We start from the raw sequence: 22,335 nt of genomic DNA, 5'->3' as shown, positions 1-22,335 counted from the left end.
ACAGTAGTTTAAAAACAATAAAGAAGCAAAAAAAATAAAAAAAAAATTAAGTAGTAAGCAATTGTCAGCAGGACCTGGGCCATTTCTGAATATATATTTTTTTTTATTTTGAAAGCCAACCCAACTCAATAAAAATATTTCCTGCATCGGCCAACTGCTTTAAGTTCTTTTTCTTATATAATATATTATCGAGCTGCTATTCACAGTTTTAATCTGGATAAACTGCACTCAGGGAGGTCATCAGCAAACTGCAGGAGGCCATGCTGGTTCCCCATTAAGTGAAACAGCTACACATCAAGGTTAAAAAAGATTACAATGCTAGATTCCAATAGAGGCTAGGTGAAGCTGATCAAAGTTCAATAGGAGCTTTATTGTTGTCTTTAAGTATGGTCACCTCTAGGAAAAAGTTGATGGTAAGAGTTGAGGTAATTGCTCTACTAGAATGTATAGGTTCATTGATCCTTTAAAGGAGAAGTCCAGGCATTTTGAGATGCCGGCAGCCGGCAGGGGCAGGGGGTATTTGATTAGGAGTAGGGACTTACCTCTCACCGTACCCGCGGTGAGCAGTGGGATTAACCTCAGGACCCCCCCACTGGAAGTAATTTTCCACAAGTTGTGATGATGTCAGAGTTTGGTGGAAAATTCCTGCCTCGGCTGATGGCCAATCAGTGACTAGAACGGAATCCTGCCCATCCTGGAGTGGCCTGTCCATCAGCCAGGTAATGACGTGTATACCTCAGAGATTCCGGAGCCCAGCAGGGGTCCCAAGGCCCGTCTCGCAACTCACCACGGAGACAGGGAGAGGTAAGTTCCTACTCCTGATTCGAGATGATCGAACATCGGAATGTCTTAGGTTCTGTAACCTTGTCAAACCTTCTGCATTTGATTCCCGATGCCTTCCCGGTCTGTGGGGAAGGAGGAGACAGCCCGGGTACTGCCTGGAATTCTGGGATACAGCCTATTACCTAGGCTGAATCCCAGAATTCCAGGCGATACCTGGGCTGTCTCCCCCTTCCCCACGGACCGGGAAGCCATCAGGAATCAAATGCGGAAGGTTCGACAAGGTTCAAGTTCTATAGAACCTAAGATTTTCCAATGTTTGATCATCTCTACTCCTGATTAAATTCCCTTCTGCTTCTTCCAGAGTTTTAAAATGCCCAGACTTCTCCTTAAAATGTCCCTGAAATTCTGCACAGTTGCCCTGGGTGCCCCAGATAATTGTTCTTCAGCTCTGTGTCCTAATTCATTAGAATAAATGCAGTTGGTACCCTGTTCAATGTACTCTACAAAAAACAATACAAACAGTGTTACAGTAGTAATAACATACTCCGTAAACCAGAGGAAACTCACCAGTGTTACATGAGCTATCAAAGTATCGACGCTGAAGTGTAAACATGTTGAAAATGTAAAGGCAGTAAAAATATTTGCTTTGGCACAGTGTCCTTAGTTGTAAAGTCCATACCACCACTACTTGTGAAGTGAGTAAACCTCTCTTTGAATATGTTTGACAATGCCTGTGACCCAAATGGTGTCTGTGCCCGCCAAGATGGAATCTCTGCAAAGATAACTGTACAAAAAGTAGAAAGGAAGTGTGACAAGATGCTTCTGCACTAATCCCTATATTGCTAATGGATTCAGAAGATCTTGAGATACTTCTTTCAATACGATTGGCAACCTTTTTATCTTTCCAGCTGAGAACGCCATGCCCAGAGAAAACATTTACCTGGGACTGTAGCCAAAGGTATTGTAATGTGTAAGTAGAAGACTATAACTCAAAATATTATATACTGCATAACCAAATGTAACATGTTGTCCTGTACTTTATTCATACAATGTTATGTGTCTAGACATTGGACAAGGTACTACAAGATTGATGTAAGCTACAATGTAGGTCAAGCCCAGCAGATCTAAAGTTATTTTACAATACATCCACAGAAAAGGAGATAACTAGCTGAACATGGGAGTTTGCCCCCTGAAAGCCCTACCAATTCCAAAAATGGAAAGCAATTGTTCCCAAAGGGAACGAAGGGAAAGGAAGAAAGGACCTAGGACTAATTCCTGAGGAACTCCAATAGGGCAGGAAGAGGAGAAAAAGTAGAACCAGCAAAGGATGCAATGACCTCGCCGACAGAAGTCTACAAAATAAAATCTGCCAGCTGAAATTTAAGTTCCAAACTGCTGACACTGTTACGTAGCTGATAGGTCAAGGAGACATATGGTACCCTGTAACGTCTTTATCGCGCTCCTCCTCCCATCCCTATCCCTGCTTGTTTGTGTCACCTGGAAGTTGAGCCCCTATTGCCATTTAGACAGGGAAGGGATGGGAGGGGGAGCAAGGAGGTATTAGAGCCCTTAACATTTTAAGGGCTGAGACACTTTACACTGAACAATGAAAGTATTTTTTTACGTTCTGGAAGCACAGACAGATATATGAAAGATATTGTATGTCTCCTTGATCTAATAGATATCTAACAGTGTCAGCAGTTCGAAACCTGCTTGTTACTTTTCCTCCACTGGGATAACTTCTTTACTAAAGCATGGAAAATGTGTTATGTGAGTCCTGAGGATTTGACATTTGTCAGCAATTTTAGCTAGGTATAGGAATAATGACCAAGATGTATATGCTTCATTTAGAACATATTAGGACATTCTCTGTATCCAAATTGTTCTCCTGCACTGTCCTTCTTTTTCCTAGTATTAAAGAGTATATTTAGCTGTTTATAGTTGTGGTTATATAATTGTATCCAGTTTAGACAATCCTCTTCCTGCTAAATACCCAGTAGCAGAAATCTCTCCCGTCTTCATTGTTTGCTAAAATGTATCATTCTATGTAAAGTGTCTTCACTCCACTTGGCGTAGTCCCTGCAGAAAAAAACTGTAAATGTTTTACATTGAAGATCAAGTATTTCTAATAAATACTCCTTTACTGTATACCCCCCACTAATCATCTGATATGTGCCCCCTTCTATTAAAGGAAACCTGTGACACCCCCTCCAGCAGAGCTCCCGATATTTACCCACTCCTGCCGATTCTGCTCCCGAAGCCGATCCCGCTGTGGAGAAATTGCCCTCCGACAGTCTGCGTGCTCAATATGTAAATGAGAAGAGGGGAGTCCAACGTCCATAGGAAATCACTAGAGAAGGGGGTGTCGGGCGGGCTCTGCCCTGGGTGCCGGGGTAACAGGTTTCCCTTAACTGAGCTGTCATATACACTCACCGGCCACTTTATTAGGTACACCATGCTAGTAACCGGTTGGACCCCCTTTTGCCTTCAGAACTGCCTCAATTCTTCGTGGCATAGATTCAACAAGGTGCTGGAAGCATTCCTCAGAGATGTTGGTCCATATTGACATGATGGCATCACACAGTTGCCGCAGATTTGTCGGCTGCACATCCATGATGCGATGTTCCACCACATCCCAAAGATGCTCTATTGGATTGAGATCTGGTGACTGTGGAGGCCATTGGAGTACAGTGAACTCATTGTCATGTTCAAGAAACCAGTCTGAGATGATTCTAGCTTTATGACATGGCGCATTATCCTGCTGAAAGTAGCCATCAGATGTTGGGTACATTGTGGTCATAAAGGGATGGACATGGTCAGCAACAATACTCAGGTAGGCTGTGGCGTTGCAACGATGCTCAATTGGTACCAAGGGGTCCAAAGAGTGCCAAGAAAATATTCCCCACACCATGACACCACCACCACCAGCCTGAACCGTTGATACAAGGCAGGATGGATCCATGCTTTCATGTTGTTGACGCCAAATTCTGACCCTACCATCCGAATGTGGCAGCAGAAATCGAGACTCATCAGACCAGGCAACGTTTTTCCAATCTTCTATTGTCCAATTTCAATGAGCTTTTGCAAATTGTAGCCTCAGTTTCCTGTTCTTAGCTGAAAGGAGTGGCACCCGGTGTGGTCTTCTGCTGCTGTAGCCCATCTGCCTCAAAGTTCGACGTACTGTGCGTTCAGAGATGCTCTTCTGCCTACCTTGGTTGTAACGGTTGACTATTTGAGTCACTGTTGCCTTTTCTATCAGCTCGAACCAGTCTGCCCATTCTCCTCTGACCTCTGGCATCAACAAGGCATTTCCGCCCACAGAACTGCCGCTCACTGGATGTTTTTTCTTTTTTGGACCATTCTCTGTAAACCCTAGAGATGGTTGTGTGTGAAAATCCCAGTAGATCAGCAGTTTCTGAAATACTCAGACCAGCCCTTCTGGCACCAACAACCATGCCACGTTCAAAGGCACCAAATCACCTTTCTTCCCCATACTGATGCTCGGTTTGAACTGCAGGAGATTGTCTTGACATGTCTACATGCCTAAATGCCGCCATGTGATTGGCTGATTAGAAATTAAGTGGTAACGTGCAGTTGGACAGGTGTACCTAATAAAGTGACCGGTGAGTGTAAACCTGCATATCTTGGGAAGGGAAGGAAGTATCAAGAAACTGTAAAAAGGTGAGTGATCAGGGCACCATATTTATTTAATGACAGTTAAGGCTCATTGTGGGGAGGAATAGCTATGGGTCCTTTGAAAGGGTTATCACGGTTTATATAATTGGTGCCCCCCCCCCCCCCCATAGATCAACAGGTAGGCAGACCCACTTCATCGGCACCTATACACAGCCAATAGAGCCAAAAGGCCTGCGCTGTCTACTATGTAATGGTGGTGTGAGTTTCTGCAGCTCTACTCCTATTGAATTGAATTAAAGCTGAGCTGCTGTAACCTGCACCCACCACTACACAGTAGTTGGCGCAGAGCTTCTGGCACTGTTTGCTGTGTACGGGTGCAGCGCCCCTTCAGAGCAGCTGATCAGCTGGGGTACCAAGTGTCGACACACCACCAATCACTCATTGATGGCCTACTCTGTGGATAGGACATTAATGTTATTAACCTGAAAGCCCCCTTATCAACTTTTGGATATGCATTCATATTTACTGATATCGAATGGTGAGGAACGGAAACACAAAGTATATCACAAATCTACTTAACTTTTCATTATACAGTGAATATACTGTAGTTACATGTAAAACTTTATTCCCTGCGTAGAAACACTTTAGAAAATAAATTAGATAGATAGATAGATATATGATAGATAGATAGATAGATAGATAGATAGATAGATAGATATGTTTAGTACATAGTACCCCCTTCACAACCAAATTTATTTCTGAAATGCAAATGTGCAGTTATAGGTATATTACACCTTTTGATCCTTGCCATTGCTTTGTTTGCATACATTGTGTATTCCCAACCTCATTACATTCCACACTTTCATATGTAACAATATGAAGAACCTTTCAGTAGTTTGTGGTGCTTTATGTTGTCCTTGTCACTCATCCCAGTTTGCTGTCAGGTGCTATGTGTTTGGTATGTGTCTGTAATACATGTTGTTACCTTGTGGCTGCACCCTGTATGCTTTGGAGATTGCCTGCACTACACATAGACTAGGGGTGGAGAGTCAGTCAGTACACATCAGAGCCAGAAAGACCCGTCAGACAGGTGTGAAGTCAGTGGAAATCTGATCACAGTCATGTATCCTGGGACCTTCCTGTCTGAAAAGTTCTACAGTTGAGAGTCACAGAAGAAGACACACTGAAATCATAAAGGGGTGATCGCGGAGATAGTGGTGGACAGCAAGGTAAACATGCTCACGAGGAAAGGACAAAGGCTACAAAAAGGTACGTAAATGGGCGAGAGAGAGAGAAATATTATGCCGCTCGGGGAAAATGATGAATGTTACACAATACAATACATTCATAGCATGAAAAGAACAGATAGAGTACAGTACATGGAGCAGTTCACAGGGCTCAGGCATCACAAAAGTGAAGCCTTCAAAAGATCATACAGCAATTCTATAGATTTTACTTATAGTATGATATATTTTCTATTTTTTATTATTTTTGACACTCGATATTTCATCTGTTTGTAGCTTTATAGTTGCGTTTACTCATCCATAGTTATTTGATATTTTGTACCAAATGTTCTAAGAAGCGTAAGTCGGGACGACTTCAAACATCAAGAATGGTTTTCAAGGAGTTGTTGTAGGGCCGATAACCCGACACCATTGTACACAACAGTGAAATGTTCAAAAGGACCTTTATTGGTTTTGTGTTATCATTTATTATTTATGAGAAACTCAGATCAGTCTTTTGTCCAAGGAACAAGACAAATACAAGAGGAAAGGAATATTCAAGAAGTAAAAAATAGGTCTGCAACATATTTCTTTGCCCACTTTTTTGACAATTGTCATATGTCTGGTTTCACACTAGTGTAATGTGGACAATTTGTCGTGTCTATATAATGACTGCAGGTGGGTCAGGATTTGCGTCCATAATATTGAGGCAAAATTGCTTCCATATTATGCTAGCGTGAAACTGACCTAAGAATGTGAAATGTAGCCACCCTATAGGAAATGCCCATGGATCTGTAGCTAATGTGTGGAGATCCATGCAGATAGACGCTCTATTCCTATTCCTCACCGTGTATGAATGTTATTTATGTGATTCACACATTTGGAAATATAAACACATGTGCAAATATGTCTCGCTAATGATGTAAGAATTTTAATTGTTATGATAATGAAGTGTAGCATTCAGCATAGTAACAAATAAGGCTTGTGTATATTCAACTCTATATCTTCTCAGAGCATCTCAGAACTACCACATGACGTCTGTACACACATAATCACAGAAAGATATGGGATCTGATTATTTTTAGAATTTTACTTGGCTTTCAGTAATTAAATAGATAACAGAATGGCGTCTCATGAAACTTGTAGATAATGACGTTTATGTCATCATAAACAATATTAAATTGTACTTCTTGTATATTGTGTCTTCTATATAGTGAGCCGTTTAGATTTTTTCCAGTCACATGCGATCTTTGATGTATAGTATCTAATGTTAAAGGTGTTGTCCAGAAGTAAAGAATAAAGGCCCTTTTACACGAAACGATTATCGGGCGTATTCGTGTAATAGAAGACAATGATCAGCCGACATTAACGATGTCAGCTGATCGTTGTCTATCGTTGTCTTTCAACATGTTGAAAGACAAACGACTAGAATAGCAACGGTCGGCTGCCGTCGCTCCATGGAACATGAGAGGCAGCAGCAGGCCGCTATTATCTTCTATGGGTTGCCTGGACGATCACCCAGACAGCCCCCGCAGCTCCCGCACCCCCCCTGTACTCACCCGTACACTACCGCCGTATATCAGAAAACAAGCACAAATACATTGTGGCCTTTACAGTGTCACATTAGGGTGCTTTGGGCCTATCAACAAACTATAGAAAGCAGCAAGTGACTCCAGAAGGGGACCTTTGGTGCCCCATTATAAAAATTCTGTGTTTTTTGAGATTTTAGTGGTGAGATCAAACTCATAAAAATACATTAACAACTATCTCCACCTTTTCAATGGATACAAAATGGCCACTGAAGCAACTTTTGAATAGACTTGAACCTGTCAATGCCCACATGACCTACATGTGCATCACGTGGGCGTTGAAGATGTATGATGCATGCTCAGGAGCTCAATACCCAGCAGGTACTATCTGCTGGTGACAGACAGCATTACAGAACAAGGTCAGAGAATACTCAAATCCAGGCTGCAGTGCAATGCACACCCCCTTGCTTTTTTCACTATCCTCTCCTCTTTGATTTAACTTAATGGACATGTGTTCTTTTATCAACCTTATTGTGTAACTATGTGATGATATATTATGGAATACAACATATGAAAGTGTCACTGTTATTTCCAGTAACTTCTGATAGGTTCGCAGACATGGTTCGCATCGGGTTTCACTCCTTGGACCTACTGTAATGCTGAGATACAGCCAGAGCTGTCCATGGATGTCAATCAAATCTAACTTGGTCACTTCATTAGAGTCTATGGAGCAAAGGGTCTGGCTGTCTATTAGAATCGCAGTGGGTCTCTGGAGTGAGAACCGCTGCGATCAGTAACCTATCACATATCTCTGAGGACATTTCCAGTTACTGGAACTTACAGTAATGCTTTAAATACTATTTTTAATCCTAAAACATCTTAATCTTTTATGAGTTACTTCTTTCTAAATGGCTATATATATATATATATATATATATATATATATATATATATACTGTATATATATACTGTATATATATATATATATATATATATATATATATATATATATATTTATATATATATATATATATATATATATATATAGATGAAACAAGCAGGATTGCAAAATCTAAGCCCTTGGCATGTGTATTAGTGCCTGTAGAAGAATCCTGCTAGTCCTGTCTTTAAATATCTGCCATTTGTTGAAGCGTTGAGGTGAGGCAGACGTGCTGTTATTTTTAACACACCTTTACAGCTATTACTTATGCTTAAATTAAAATGCATTTGAAATAGGGACAAGGGGGAGCTAGGGGCAAGGGGGTCTACTGCTTGGGTCCTCCAGTATGAGCCAATAAGTAGAGATAGACTGAATGCTGCTGTGGCAGACCAGACTATCCATTTGAAGGGTTTCTATATACTGTAATGCCACATCTCTCCTGTAGCTGTATCCAATGTTGCTTTCCTAAATTATCCATAGTGTTCCGGGGCTTATGTTTATAAAGGGGTTTTCTCTTGGTGACTGACCTTTTAACATTGCACTATAATTAAATCCACAAATTCTGTTATTAGTTATAAAAGTGATTGTACCACTTTGACTAGTGAAACATTTTTCATACTACCACTACTAATACTACAACTTTTAATACAACCTTCTCATTGCCGAAGCTTACATCCCGATGGTGCAGTTCATTTTTTAAACCACCACTGGGTTCTTGTCACCTGCGCCAGTTTTTGATATGCAAATCGGGCTACTTGATGTATTGGGGGTGGACCTGACACTCCCCGTGTCCCTATATCCCCTCCCCTGTGTGATGAGGCCAGACTTGATTCTGATGGCGGCGTGTCACCAGGGAGGGGATATCGGTACATTGGGGTTGCTGGGCCCGCTTCCAGTGCATAGCACGGCCCGATCTGCATATCATAAACGAGTACAGATGGCAGGAACCCCACGACGGTTTAAAAAATGTACCATCCCCACCTAGTGTATGAGCTGATGCCGTCAAGGGCGTGTGAATATTTTTTCACTAATCAAAGTAGAACATTCGCTTTAAAGTGTACCTATCATAGAGACATTCAAAACGTTTTGATCTGTCCGGTCTGAGTGCTCAGATCCGTACTGATTGGGAGATGAGGGAAAGGACCGCAGCTGCAGTGCATCCACTGTCCGTTCTAAATTAAAAAAAAAAAAAAAGAGTCAGACTTATAATGGGCCCCTATGGATCCCGACTCTTTTTCTTTAAACCCAGAGCGGAGAGTGGACGCGCTGCAGCTGCAGTCCTCTCCCTATTCTATCTCCCAATCGGTTTGGGTCTGAGCAGTCAGACCTAGACCAGTCAAAACTTTTGACATGTCTCTATGACATGTCAAAAGTTTTATATAACAACAGTGACAATTTAAAGCACTGCTTGTAATTTTCTGAAGCAATTAACGAGGGATCCATGTGTACTTATGTAGATTAGGGTGGATTTCTATGAATTATTATGTGTGAAAGAACTAGAGATTGTTTACAATTAATTTGCTGACACTGAGAAAGCAGGGAATTCTGGGAGAGTAAATGCCTGCAGTATTGATGCCTGCAATAGTGAATTTAGAGCTGTACTGAATTATAGGCTATACCTAGGGGTTCAGAGCCAGAAGGTATTGAATTAGATTTTCAACCTGCACAGTAGATGGAGATTTACTATTGTCTGCACCTACTTTATACTGAACCTTAAAAAGTATCAATATTTGGTGCATTTGTGATAGATACAAGAACATGGTAGCGCATTTCCTTCCCCAGCTCTCAGCAATAGTCAGATCCATTCTAAAGGGCCTTTTACACATTCATCGTTTGATTGTTGGGTGTTATTACACATGCGGGTTAGATTCACACTGGATGTATCCACAGTGGATTTCACGCTGCAAATTCGCAGTGAAATCAGCTGTGGATACCTGTGCTATATGTAAGTCCCGGCCCCATTAACCCCCTGCTGCAGGGATGATTTATTTACCTGTTCCACGATCCGCCCGCATCTGATTGAATGCGAAGGGCCGTGCACTGATTGGCTGCGCGGAACCTCCGGAATGCCAATGCTGCTGCGAGTATGTAATCACATTGGAAATAACAGGAGAGGTATCAGCGGCGGATTAAGCTGCGAATTTGCAGCGTGAATTCCGCTGTGGATATGTCCAGTGAGAATCTAGCCTTATAGCAATTTTTTTAAACCATAATCGCTCTGTGTAATAGGGCCTTAAGACTATGGGGCTACCTGGATGGAGATAATTGTCAGAGGCCCCCTGTCGTTCTCATGATCTGTGGGGGTCTCAGCAGAACCCACAGATCAGAACTGTTACATGTCCCTATGACACGTCAACAGATTTCTATTGATGGATGCTAACATGTCTACCAAGAAGTGCCAAATTTATTATAGTGTGTGCCACTGTAATAGATCTGGTACATCTTTAGACTTTCTAGTCTAAGTTACTACCTACATACTGTATTAGTATACTGTATTTGTGTTTGAAGGTGAACAAACACAATGTAATAAAGGAGTTACTAAAACCTTAATGCGCAATCACATACTGTACATGTACGTCATCTGCTGGGGTAGCTCCTGCACTATGCCACACTTGTCAATAGACATGGGGATAGCAACAAAGACTGACATTAGGGAGCATGCTATAATGGCTGGGTTCAGAGACAAACAGATATTTCACTATATGACTTTGTTCACACATCAAACAAAACGTGCGTTATTGACTCAAAGTAATGGACTTCAATGCAGTGCATTCAAGTCAATGGCATGATGGACGTCCAATGCACACAATGTATAAAATAACGAACGTTGTTTGTGCGAACATCAAAAGAATGATCACGACAACTATTTACGGACGTCTATTGCAAACAGCGAAAGTTATTTTTTAAATTGTTCACAAACAGTTATTCCTTTTTCCCCGTCCTTTTCCCGTTTTTACTATTAAATTCAATGGCTTTTCAATTAAAGACACACCCAAAGGCCACCTGACCTAGAATGATCTACCAACAGCCGACAGGTGGCCAAACAGCTAAATGACGGACATAACTTTCAACTCAAAATGATGGATGTCATTTTAAACAGAGAGGAAAAAATGTTGAGTGAACATAGCCAATAACAACTTAGTAATAACATGGGCAGGATAGATAGATAGATAGATAGATAGATAGAACTTTTTTTAGAACTTTCACCCCACAAGTGATTTTTTTTGTATCTTGTTTTGCAATACAGTAAATGACAAGGTGAATGAGTGCCAGTAAAAAATTAAAACTTGTCTTGGCAAAAAATGCTTTTTTTTTTATAGATCCTATAGTGAAAATAAAATAAATAAAAAACTTTATGGTATGCAGCCGTTCGAAAAGGGGCCAAAGTATAGGGAACAGTAGTTAAAAAAATGTGCTTAAAGCAACTGTACCATCAGGAACATCCCTTTGGGTATTGTACCTTAATGGAGGTAATGGGGATGCCGCTGATGCGGTCCCTTTTTCTTTCAGCCGTTGCCCTGTTCCCGTGCATGGCACCGGTCTTTTCAGGAGCACCATCCCACCCCGGAGCACAGGGAGCAGGCCTACCAGCCCCCAGTGTGCCGATTTTCCCTCCCCTCTGTGACACGGCTCCCTAAGAATGAATGGAGCCGCGTCACAGAGGGGATGGGGTTTCGTCACACCAGGGGCCGACAATCCTGCCCCTGGTGCTCAAGGGTTGGCTGATGCTCCCAAAAAGACCGGAGCTGATGCTGTTAAAGCCAGAAGTCACTTTATCTATCTATATATATATATATATATATATATATATATATATATATATATATGAGACATTAAACATGAGACATAGGCAATAAAAGCGCCAAGGGGCAAACATAACAGAATAAAATTAGTAGTTACTTTAAATAATACTGTGGTTTATGCTGTGCCAAGTATAAATGGGTGGAGAAAAGTGTTGTGGGGGTGTTTCTTAAAGCCAAAATAGGTTTGGCCCTAAGAGGCTAAAAGGAAGTACAGGTAACTCTGTGGAAAAACAGTGTCAGCACTATTGGCAGATAGAAGAAAGACAGGTTTTCCATCATTAGGGAGAAAAGAGACAACTTATTTATGGCTTTTATGATGCTGTTTGTACAGTATGTCTTAAATGGCCTGTTTTCATCCTGCTTACATGTTATACATTATATTGCACAATGTTTAATAATAGTTTTGTATCTAGATATAAGCATCTAAAAAAATAAAAATCACATGTGGCTTTGTGAGGCTTTTATAAACCTAAAAGTGAGCGTAATAATGACAAAAGTCGTTCCCATCTGAATTTGATTGTATTGGTTTCATAAGTTTCCCCCAAAGTTTTCACTCCTCAGCACTAAACAATTAACTTTTTTCATTTATGTAGATGTATTTTTGGTTTTATTTTCGTGTTATATTAGATGTTATTTCAAGCAGTACTCCCTGAGAAGGCATTGGGGTCTGAAGTGCAAAAGAGTATTGGTGTCTGAGGTGGGGGTCGTCTTACTGGGAATTTGTGGTGAATTACATTTAGGTTTTGGTTGCATGTTACAAAGTAGTTACATTGTTAGTACATTTGAAAAAAGACACATGTCCATCAAGTTCAACCAAGGAGGGAACGGATGGAGGGAAGGGATGGGTAGATTCTATACAAATGGATGAATGTTATTTCGGTCTAAGAACTTGTCTAGGCCGGTTTTGAAGCCCTCTACTGTTTTTGCTGTGACCATATCCTGGGGTAGACTGTTCCACAGATTCATGTATGTTCCTCTTGTTTGGGTGGATATTGTGCATGTGCCTGAATTAAAAGGGTTATCCAGGCACCTGTTTGGGTGTGGTTTTGCAGCTTAGTAGTTTCATTGAAGTAAACTGAGCTGAATACACAACCTGAGGACAGGGGTGGTGCTATTTTTTTTAAATTAATTTTTGTAGTCCTCACTACTTTTGTAGTACATATACCCAGAGCCTATTATAATGATTAGCTGCACTATGTAATTTATAGCATTATATTTTTTCACTTTTTAGTGATTTTACATGTTTTTAGTCGGCATGTCAGTGGGTGATTAATAAAGGTTTATTTATAAGTAATGCTATTTTTGTTGTATGTTTTGTTACTGATGCCATTCTAAGTTGTATATGCAGTTAGCTATAGAGTTAGCAGTTATAGAGTTAGCTCTCCCTCTTAGTTACATTGCTCAGTGTTGGATGCATCTCTAGGTGACTGAAGGAACTACAAATTTTTTAGTGGTAGGAAAAAATTGGTTGCATATTACTTGAACATTACCAAATTTACCAAAGACCCTTCGTATTATATTTAGCTCGTGGTTTTAAGAACTATTATATAATGGTATTGAACCCTTTCCTGCAACAAGTGCATACAGTGAAGTGGTATACTGCTTTGTGTACACAGACTGATCTGGAATTAACTTTAATCTCAACCATTTCACACACACACACACACACACACACACACCAACCATCATGGTAGTGATTGTGTTGCTACAAAAAAGTAGACTCCTTATACTTATTAATCATTTCCTTGGTATTCCATTTGCCAATGGTTGACCAGAAAGATCCCCAAGTATTTCCATTGATTCTACTTGCCTACAGTAATAGCCTGTGCAAGTTGTCATATCATTCAAGATAAAAAAAAAATATATGTAGCAGTATAACAATAAAGAGCTGCGGCAGAATTGTTTCCTTTTGGCAGTATCCAATTTGACTTAGGCCTTATGCACACGTTCAAGTCCGTAGATTCCTCCCGCTATCCACCCATACAGTCCGCTAAAAATTACAGATCGGGCATATGTAATGCATCTGTAAATCCTTTTTTTTTCATCATGTAAATTATAATTACAGAAGCCAAACAGGTGACAATCTGTAAAAAATAGCAGATCCCATTGATGTTCGAGGACCTGTAAAAAAAATCTAGGTCTGCACTAGGACATGTTCTTTTTTTTTTTCAGCATTAGCCCAATAGACAACAATGTGCACTAACTCAAATACTGAAATGTGGATCTGTAGATTACGGAACGTGTGAATAAGGCCTTACTGATTGCATCAGATCTCACTAGTGAAAACCGTGAACTTTATGCTACTGGATAGTGTCAGATTGCATCACAATGTATGCATTATGGCCTGTGACTGGGATTGGAAACCTTCTGGCATACATTCTACATCTACTTCCTAAAAGGCATTTTCGAACTTTTACACCTGTTGCTGTTGGATCTCTACTGTATGGTATGTCATCAGACATGTCAAAAGCTACTGGAAAAACACAGTAACGCTTTAAAGGAAGTATTTCAGCAGCTTTGAGCCATTAAGACTGCTGACGGGAGCGGAACAATACCTGGTATTTCCATCATGCAACTTACAAAACATTGTTTACTCTCCCAGCTTCCACAATGGGTATTAAGAATAAGGTATTAAATATACCCGCATACATACGATACCATTGTGAGCAAAATAAATAATTCCTTTACCAAATAGAAGTGTCCAAGAAGATGCCTCTTTTGGTGGGGCTGATGGAGCTCCCTGGCCCCTCCTCTTAGCTATGACTGACAGCTGTAACATCCAATCAGAAGATCACTATTGCTGCCATATACCATACAGGTGTCTTCCACTCCTCTTCCCAACCTCATGGCTCTTAAAGAGTACATTTAAAGAGCTATATGCATAAAAGCTTTTACATTCTTTGGATAAACTGCTTTGACCTACCAGAAAGATAAGAGGACCAAGTATGCAGATATAAAGAACAAGTACGTGTTACCATAAATTGCATTGTAAACTTTTCAATATCTTATGGGCCACCTAAAGACCCAAACCTAGGGCTAAGCCAACAGTTGTTATTTTTTTAGGATGCGTTCACACCTACAGGATCCGCAGCACATCCGCAGCAGATTTGATGGTACAGATTTGATGCTGTGTTCAGTTATTTAAATGAAATCTGCTGTGGATCTGGTAAGTGTGAACAGACCCCAAAGCTGTATTGAGTCTGCTGCACAAATATTCATTATTTATCATTATGAAACATATGTATAAAATATCTCCTGACATTTTTAGTACATGTGTGACATTATGTCATGTTTTCGTGTCCATGTTACACGCATGTGCCATATTCATACTTCAAACTGAGGTTGAAATGTGACCTTTTTATACATGTGTTATAACTATGACTCTGATCATTGTAGAATAGTCTGAATAGATTAATTGACCTCCCCCTCTAATTGCAGACTACTGTAATAATACAGAACCCTGTTTATCTGAGGCAAATAGCCTAAACCTATTCAGCTCTAATTGTGTTATGTTCTTAGTTCAGTTCAGCTGTTAATGTGGGTGGAATAATGGATGCAGCTCAAGGTAATAGATTGTAATAAAAAGAAAAAAATAGTAATGACACCTTATACACAAAAAAGACAATATAATGGTTGCATATTGCATAAATTACAGAAGGTAATGCCACATCATTTGCCCATGTTCCTGGTGAGAACTATAGATGGTAGTACACCAGTGGACGCTAAAAGGGGTTTTCTGAGGTAACAGAAAATAGCTCTGTGCTGCACATTTGTTGTGAGGCTGCCAGGGCTTGCCATGGGTGGGATGTCCCGGAATGTGGAAGAAAAGAGGGAGAAAGAGGTAGAAACAGGAATGTGATGTGTGACCTTCTGTACTTTGGGGAAGCGGAATGTACCATGTATTCTGTGAGGAGGTCACACAAGATCAACACTAGGAGCATAGTAATATGACTGCATGTAAGAATGACTTACAGAGGCATTTCAGTATAATTGCCCTGTAATTTTAAAGAGACTCTATCAGTAGGTTTATGCAGTCCTATCTCAGGGTAGCATAAACTAGTAACAGAGAAGCTGAACAGAATGATATATCACTTAGATTGTTCTGTGCAGCTGATTCAGAGATCTCCTCCTGAATAACATGGACAATAAGTAGTCCTCTCCATTATGTGCATGAGGCCAGTGTGTATAGACAGTCAACTGTCAATCAGCAGCTAAAGGAGGGGGTGGTTGCAAGAATCCTATCCTGCATATTAGGAGAACGGCTGAATAGAATTATACAAGTAATACAATGATCTGTTCAGCATTTCTGTTACTAGTTTATGCTGCACTCATTTAAGGCGGAATAAACCTAGTGACAGATTCCCTTTAAGTGTGTGTGTGGAGCAGGAAGGTGGCAGGAGTTCAATGTGAAAAGGGGGACACTATTTGCAATGCTTTGCCTGGATAACAGCTTTACATAAATATCTGCTGCATAAAATCTGCAGCTTCACATCTGTGACATCAAATCTGCAGCAGATTCTGTACGTGTGAATAGACAATAAAGCAGTCTCCTGTCACATAGACAGAGCCTGTACCTGTCTGTCATCGATATTATTCAATGAGAAGCTTATTATGTGCAGTCAAGTGTGTGAAATTGAAAAAAATAAATAAAACACAATTCTTTTTCTTTGGGGGGGGGCCTTCGTTTTTATGCCGTGTGTCCTAAGAAAAAACTGACATTTTATATGTGTTCCTCAAGTCGGTATGATTAAAACTATATGTAACATGTTTAATTTCTATATTAATTGATGGCTTGTAAAAAAAATAAAACCTTTTACAGAAAATAAACGTTCCTTAAAATCGCTCTATTCCCAGGCTTATAGCGCTTTTATCCTTTGGTCTATGGGGGTGTGAGGTGTCATTTTTTTGCGCCGTGATGTGTTCTTTCTATCGGTACCTTAATTGCGCATATGCGACTTTTTGATTATTACAATTTTTCTGGATCTGATGCGACCAAAAATGTGCAATTTTGCACTTTGGAATTTTTTTGCGCTTACGCCGTTTACCGTGAGCGATCATAAATTAAATAAATTAATATTTTGGGCTATTACGCACGCCAAAACATGTTTGTTTATTTATTTATTTATTTTTATTTATAAAATGGGAAAAGGGGGGTGATTTGGACTTTTATTAGGGGAGGGGGTTATTTATTAATAAAAACACTTTATTCTTTTTTCTCATACAGTAATTAGAAGCCCCCTGGGGGACTTCAATATACACAGCACTGATCTGCCATTGAGATCAATGCTGTGTATATAACAGAGCACCGATCCATCAGATTGGTGCTCTATTATAATGGTCTGCTGCAGACCATCTGAATAGATTGCCGAGTCGAGATCAGCGTAATTTTCGACGCTGAGCCATGGCCGGCTCATTAGACAGCTGTATTTGAATAGTTATTTGGCCGGCCGCGGCGGCTAAGACCTGTGGTCCCTGGCTGCACATAGCAACCGGGGACTGCGGACTGCAGAGAGGGCTCACGCCGGGAGCCCTCTCTAATCCCCCTTAACGTCCGCATAACGGGTATACCCGTCATGCGTCGTTAAGGGGTTAAACCTTTTTGCAAGCTGGCATTTTCCACTTTATGGCTATGTTCACACAACGTCAAAAATAGAGCAAAGGCAGCCACTTTTGCAATTTAAAATAACGTCCGTTTAACCGCAATTTAACTGACTACAATGCAATGCATTCAAGTCAATAGAAAGATGGACGTCCAATGCACACAATGTACTGAATAACAGACGTTTTCACTGTGGACGTCAAAATAATGATCATGACAATTCTTTTCGGACGTCTTTTGCAAACAGCGGACGTTTTTTATTAGTTGTTCACACACAATTTTTCTTTTTTTCAACGTTCTTCTTCGTTTTTATTGAATTCAATGGACTTTTTAATTAAGCCGCATCCAAAGGCCAATTAGTCACCCAAACTAGAATAATGTACCAACACCAGTCATTGCACTAAGGGGAGGCCAGACAGCTAAATGACGTCCGTTATATTAGACTCAAAATGTCATTTTCAACGGAGCTGAAAAAACGTTGTGTGAACATAGCCTATGCCAGATTCAATTGCCCAAAATGTATCAATTTGTCTGGTAATGTATGAAGAGCTTTTTCAATGCATTTCTTTGACATGTGGTTTGTTTGCCTCTTATGGAGTGTAGTAGATTTACGCAAAGAGATTTTTTAAAAGTTGCATTTACTGTAGCATATATGGTAGCATGACAAATTTCATGCTGCTTTCCTTTGAGGTTAGTATATACTGTATGTGTGAGACTATTCAGTATAAATTCATAGACATCATGTTGTCATGTATCACTAAATGCATGGGGAGCTATATCTTATGAATAGTCTTTTAAAAGTGTCGGTCAGCAGGTGAAATTTTAACAAATTAAACTCAAGTTTCACAACAGCTGCTCACTAACCGGGCCTCCTCTTGTGACTCCTCCATTCAGGGGCTATTGGCAACTCCACCATGGGGTCTGTAATGGTGCTTTGTCTATAGAATTTTTAGAGCCTTTTATGGTCTTGACTACCGGGAGACTGGGAGCCAATATAGGTGGTACACAATATACTTTCTTGGGTGGTGGTGACTTTCTGGAAGTGCTGGCCTATTATAAAAAAACTGCAGTTTTTTCCTTGTGTTGAAAATACTCCAAAATTTTACCTGTGCCGGTTTTGAATATTCCGAGTCTCCTTGGTGTTAGAGTATGTTCGCAATTTTCTTTTTAATTTTTTTTTATCAAGTGCATTACAAAATGGATTCTATGTCAGAATCTATTAAGTTTGCGTCCTGTCCTGTTTAACTGGGAATTTTTGCTGTAGGAGCTGCGAACTTTGAGGCTATGTTCACACATTGTAATACAGCGGCCGTAGTTTACTATGGCCGCTGTATTCAACGGCAAACAACGGCCGCTGTATTACATGTTCCTGTGGCCGACACTGCGAAAATGGCCGCAGGAACATTATTTTATACGGCAAGAATATTTTATTAAGACCTTCAGGAAAAGCTTTATTCTTGCTTTGGGTTCTAATCTGCAATTCTTCCTTCTATTGATTAATTCTCTCCTCCAAAGGCTAGGTTCACACAACATCAAAAAACGGCCGTTTTAATATTTTAAAAAGTCCGTTTTTGCAGTGATTTGACTGACTGGAATGGCAATGCATTGAAGTCAATGGGAGGACGGACGTCCAATGCACACAATGCATTTAAAAACTGACATTTTTGCCGCGGTAAAAATGTCAGTTTTTCAATGCATTGTGTGCATTGGACGTCCGTATTTTATTAAGACCTTCGGCTATGTTCACACAACGTTCTTTTTAAGTAAAAACTCAGCGTCCGTTCTTTACTGCAGGGGAAATGCAATGCCGCCTGCTGTGTTCTCACATCATTATTCTAACGCCCGAGCTTTAGAACAGGCGTTAGAATAATGTGCCTGTCAATTATTTCCGGACGCTGTTCACTGAACAGCGTCCGGAAACATCAGCTGTTCACACAACGCAATGTGCAGCACGGCCGCATATTGCATTGTAGTGAATGGCTAATTGATTTGCAGGCACAGCCGCCGATGCCCGCAAATCGACTGTGAAAAGAACGTGCCTGCAGCCAATACAGAGGTATCGGCTGCAGGAATGGGCTGAGTGCAGCTCGACGGCCGTCTGTTTAACAGCGTGCATTGTTGTGCTACGTTGTGTAAACCTAGCCTTTGGATTTGGTCTCTTTTTTTGTCACCCATGCACAAATCCGCACAGGTACTAGTGGCCCTACTTGGTATTGCGTCTTGTCCCATTCATTGAATGACACAATAAAACTAGAAAAAATTCAAGAAAACAAGTTATATTGTCTATACTCAGGAGGCTTTATAGGCTCTGTTCACATTACAGTTTATATACACTGGGAGTATATATCGGAGGCATTTCACAGTGTATATTTCCAATGGAGGGCTGCGGCATATGTCTCTGTATCGGCATACAGTAGCATGCATTTGTCCACCTGTACCTTTCCTCTGGTTTCGGTAGGGACTCCAATGTCTCATTATACAAATTTAATACAATATCATGTTAGTAAAATCCTCACCTGGCTGCAATATACATGATAACTACTTAATGCCTAATCATAGACACATACAGCATATACTGTACACCCCCAGACATCACAAGCCATTTATTTCTTCTAAGCTAATCATTTCCTGACATAGAATTTGGGTACACGGCTATTCTATACAGAGATAAAAAGGTGTATGATGCATTCCAGCCAGGGGCGTAACTAGAGTTTATAGGTCCCAAAGCAAAATTAAATGGGTTTCCCCCCATCTGATAAAAAGCAGCAGCACACATTGCAAAAATGAAAGGTATGGATAATAGAAGCAGGTATAGGACAAGCCATGTATTACAGCTAGAGGGGAAGAAGTCACCCACCTATTGTTCCCTACTACTGCATGTTCTTTCACCTGAGCAGGCCCCAAACAGACTGTCATGGTTGCTATGGTTATAGGTACGCCCATGATTCCAGACTAATGCCAAAAGGACGCTCCTCTAGCAAACATCAGGTGATTGGGGCCTATAGAGTCATTTGGCATATTAACAGATAAAGTGATAATTGTATTGTGTAAACATGATGTGGTCACACCCTGAGTTAGATATGACTGCTGATGACTATGGACTAGTCATTTTACCCATCTAAAATAATAAAAAAAAAACAACAACCTAACTTTCAAAAAGAAACTTAAGTTTTGCAAATAGCTATGACATTGCTGCTGCTGGTACGTTTATAAGTAACTTTTATAGGTAATGTTTGACGTAACACAGTGTAAACCGATAGGCTCCGGGACACTCTAGCTGCACGTATGTAGTGAATAAAATATAACAATTGCCGGAAGGGGTTATTATATTTTCTTGTCTTCCTGGTGACGTGAAGACATCCTGAATGGTTTAACTTTAGACACATGAGCCGTTTATTTTGTAAGAGTAGCTTGACTTCTTCTCAGTCTGCAGTCCACACCTATACTTTCTTATTTATTCATGGCTTAAGGTACGTTATCACATGTGGGTGAGGTTTTCTGTATAATACCTGGAGTTACAATGTTACTTATAACATACTAACCTATGCAGCTGTACAAAATGGTAAAGTTAATATTGTTTTACAAACACGTTGAACATTGTGGTATAGTACTAGGGATGGACACGGACAGCAGAGGTCTCCCTGCAAGAACAGTATATGGATCTCTCATTATAGAGTACCCACTTTTGATCCACTAGTGTCAACTATTAAAGGCTTATTCCACTCAGGTGAAATACATGCGGAATCATCCTGCCACCTGGAGACTAACAATTCATTCCATACATCTCATTACCTTTTATGTATCCTTCCCCCAGTTCTGAGCCCACTGCTTTGTGCTGAAGACACAAAAAACTTTATAAGAGCTGTTCATTCCATATCCCCCTCCTCCTATCTCCCTTCTGAGACGACTCATGTAAACAGTGTCCCTGGCTGGCTGTATCTGCACTGTTTCTGTTTTCTATGAAGCCTCGAGGGTTAATCACAGTAAGGTCACAAGTAACTTAGATTAACTCTCCTGCATTACAGATTGCATATTTAGCCAGTCAGGAACATTATTTTTATGAGCTGTCTCAGAAGGGATTGTGGAGGAGGCGGAGAAAGAGAGAAAAGCTCTTATACAGTTTTCTGTGTATTAAGCACAAAGCAGCAGCTCAGAACTGGGAGAAGGAGACAGATCCATATACTGTTCTTGCAAGGGGACCTCTGTCTGTGTCCATCCCTAGTGCTATACCATAATGTTAAACATGTTTGTGAAACAATATTAACTTTACCATTTGCCTACATAATAGCTGATCAAACCATCAATATAGCTGTTCAAAGGGAAAATGCATTTATATATTTGGTTAGTTGTTATCCTATATGTTATCCTATGAGTTATACCTTGGGTAAAAAAAAAATAGTCCCCACATAAAGCTGTTGCAGAACATCTAGTCTGTGTTCACACATTGCAGTTTAATTTTGTTACTGAATTGTTTAATTTCAGTGCTTTATCATTTGCAGTCCTGCATCACTTCATTGTGGCCCCTTCCACACAATGCCCTGTATTCTCTACCTGTAATGCCGATATTGGAATAACTTTTTTTCTTCCCATCGTCACGCGTGTGTTATGATCAAGCATGTTTTGTCTTTGAAGTTGAGCCCTACAATAAGGACGTTATCCAATATTATCTTACTCTGGATATACTAATAATGCCTCTGATCCTCTGTTCTGTTTAGCATTATTTAATTGCATCACTGCATCAATTCATTGCAGTGCTGCATCGGTTTTGTGAAGACGCTGCAGTATTGCTCCAGTAAAGCACTGAAACTCTGTGTGTAATCAT

General features: G+C 40.3%; 1 protein-coding gene and 1 long non-coding RNA gene across 3 annotated transcripts in view; one reads left to right on the top strand and one right to left on the bottom strand.

Annotated features, from left to right (window-relative positions):
- LOC138799302 (uncharacterized) overlaps positions 1-20,417 on the bottom strand; it is a 34,541-nt gene extending 14,124 nt beyond the window's left edge. Inside the window, exon 1 of the long non-coding RNA XR_011364236.1 lies at positions 20,371-20,417. This is a non-coding gene — a long non-coding RNA (uncharacterized lncRNA). The remainder of the gene's footprint in view (positions 1-20,370) is intronic.
- STYK1 (serine/threonine/tyrosine kinase 1) overlaps positions 5,483-22,335 on the top strand; it is a 55,337-nt gene continuing 38,484 nt past the window's right edge. For both annotated transcript variants that reach the window (XM_069980272.1, XM_069980271.1), the window contains exon 1: positions 5,483-5,688. The gene's annotated coding sequence lies outside the window, so the exon portion shown is untranslated. The remainder of the gene's footprint in view (positions 5,689-22,335) is intronic.

Source organism: Dendropsophus ebraccatus, chromosome 8 (assembly GCF_027789765.1).
Source record: "Dendropsophus ebraccatus isolate aDenEbr1 chromosome 8, aDenEbr1.pat, whole genome shotgun sequence".
Lineage (NCBI taxonomy): Eukaryota > Metazoa > Chordata > Amphibia > Anura > Hylidae > Dendropsophus > Dendropsophus ebraccatus.
Note: the sequence above shows the minus strand (reverse complement) of the source record. Positions and strands in the feature narration are given on the sequence as shown.